Here is a 2,500-nt window from a genome sequence, read left to right as displayed (position 1 = left end):
GAGGAAGTCTGTGATCCACCTGCAGGTGGAGTAGGGCACGTTCAGCTGGAAGAGCTTGTCCTGAAGCAGGGCAGGGATGATGGTGTTGAAGGCAGAGCTGAAGTCCACAAACAGGATCCTGGCGTAGGATGCTGGGGCGTCCACATGCTGTAGGGTGAAGTGGAGGGCCATGTTAACTGCGTCGTCCACAGACCTGTTGGCTCTGTAGGCAAACTGAAGGGGGTCCAGGAGAGGGTCTGTGATGGCTTTGAGGTGTGCCAGGAGCAGGCGCTCAAAAGACTTCATTACCACAGATGTAAGGGCGACCGGTCTGTAATCATTTAGTCCTGTTGGCCTTAGCTTTTTGGGCACAGCGATGATGGTGGAGGACTTGAGACAGGCTGGTACATGGCATGTCTCCAGGGAGGTGTTAAAGATGTTGGTGAACACCGGAGACAGCTGGTCAGCGCAGTGCCTGAGGGTGGCTGGAGAGACAGAGTCCGGCCCGGCTGCTTTGCGTGGATTCTGCCTCTTGAAAAGCCCATTAACTTCTCCCTCCTGAAAGGAGAGAGTCGTTTCTGTAGTATGGGTGGGGGATGGGGCCTCTTGGGTGGGAAGGGGTGGTTCAGGACAGTCCAATTGTCTTTCAAATCTACGGTAGAACTCGTTCAGGTCGTTGGCTAGGCGGGAGTCGTTAGTGGTGTGGGGCGCTCTGGGTTTGTAGTTGGTGATGTGCCTGAGCCCTTTGGCAGACAGAAGCAGCGTCGTTAGTAGAGAACTGGTGTTTTAGTGTCTCTGAGTACAGTCGTTTAGCCTCTCTCACCGCTTTGCTAAACCTGTTCTTCGACTCCTTGAATCTGTCTCTATCCCCACTCCTAAACGCTTCCTCCTTCTCCAACCTCAACCTTTTGAGCTTTGCTGAGAACCAGGGCTTGTTGTTGTTAAAGTTCACCCTGGTACGTGTTGGGATACAGCAGTCCTCACAGAAGCTGATGTACACAGCCTCTGTGAGTTCATCCAGACTATTGGTAGCAGTCGTGAACATATCCCAGTCAGTACAGTCTAAGCACGCCCGCAAATCTTCCACAGCCTCACTGGTCCACTGTTTAGATGTCCTCACAGCAGGTTTACAGAGTTTTAGTTGCTGCCTGTATGCACGAATCAGGTGGACCAAGGGAGTTCTGTGCGAGCCGAACAGCCCCGTGACCCACAAGAGAAACATCCCCGCCAAATTCGAGCGTTTGACGGGGTCTATCCGTGAAAAAATATTCACGTTTTTGAGTGCACATGCATTTCTGCTGCAAATGCCTCTGGAAGTTTCATGCCGTTCGTATGCCAATTGTGGCAACACGAAAATGACCCGTTTTCCCATTCCGAGGGATTTCTGTGCGACCCTAACAGCCCCGTGAGCCACAAGAGACACATCCCCGCCAATTTCTAGCGTTTCACGGGGTCTATCCGTGAAAAATATAGACGTTTTTGAGTGCACATGCATTTCTGCTGCAGATGCCTCTGGAAGTTTCATGCCGTTCGTACGCAATGTGGCAACACGAAAATGACCCCTTTTCCCATTCCGAGGGATTTCTGTGCGACCCTAACTAACAGCGCCCGTGAGCCACAAGAGAGACATCCCCGCCAATTTATAGCGTTTCACGGGGTCTATCCGTGAAAAATATAGACGTTTTTGAGTGCACATGCATTCCTGCTGCAAATGCCTCTGGAAGTTTCATGCCGTTCCTATGCAATGTGGCCACACAAAAATGACCCGTTTTCCCATTCCGAGGCATTTCTGTGCGACCCTAACAGCCCCGTGAGCCACAAGAGAGACATCCCCGCCAACTTCTAGCGTTTGACGGGGTCTATGCGTGAAAAATATTAAAATTTTTGAGTGCACGTGCCTTTCTGCTGCAAATGCCTCTGGAAGTTTCATGGCGTTCCTATGCAATGTGGCAACACGAAAATGACCCCTTTTCCCATTCCGAGGGAGTTCTGTGCCACCCTAACAGCCCCGTGAGCCACAAGAGACACATCCCCGCCAATTTCTAGCGTTTCACGGGGTCTATCCGTGAAACATATAGAAGTTTTTGAGTGCACATGCATTCCTGCTGCAAATGCCTCTGGAAGTTTCATGCGGTTCGTACGCAATGTGGCAACACGAAAATGACCCGTTTTCCCATTCCCAGGGATTTCTGTGCGACCCGAACAGCCCCGTGAGCCACAAGAGACACATCCCCGCCAATTTCTAGCGTTTCACGGGGTCTATCCGTGAAAAATATCAATTTTTTTTTGACTGCACATGCATTTCTGCTGCAAATGCCTCTGGAAGTTGCATGCGGTTCGCATGCAATGTGGCGACACGAAAATGACCCGTTTTCCCATTCCGAGGGATTTCTGTGCCACCCTAACAGCCCCGTGAGCCACAAGAGAGACATCCCCGCCAATTTCTAGCGTATCACGGGGTCTATCCGTGAGAAATATTCACTTTTTTGAGTGCACATGCATTCCTGCTGCAAATGCCTCT

This window comes from Petromyzon marinus, unplaced genomic scaffold (assembly GCF_048934315.1).
Source record: "Petromyzon marinus isolate PM22_M1 ecotype Great Lakes invasive population unplaced genomic scaffold, UKy_Petmar_22M1.pri1.0 PM_G_Scaffold_40, whole genome shotgun sequence".
NCBI classification, from domain to species: domain Eukaryota; kingdom Metazoa; phylum Chordata; class Hyperoartia; order Petromyzontiformes; family Petromyzontidae; genus Petromyzon; species Petromyzon marinus.
Note: the sequence above shows the minus strand (reverse complement) of the source record.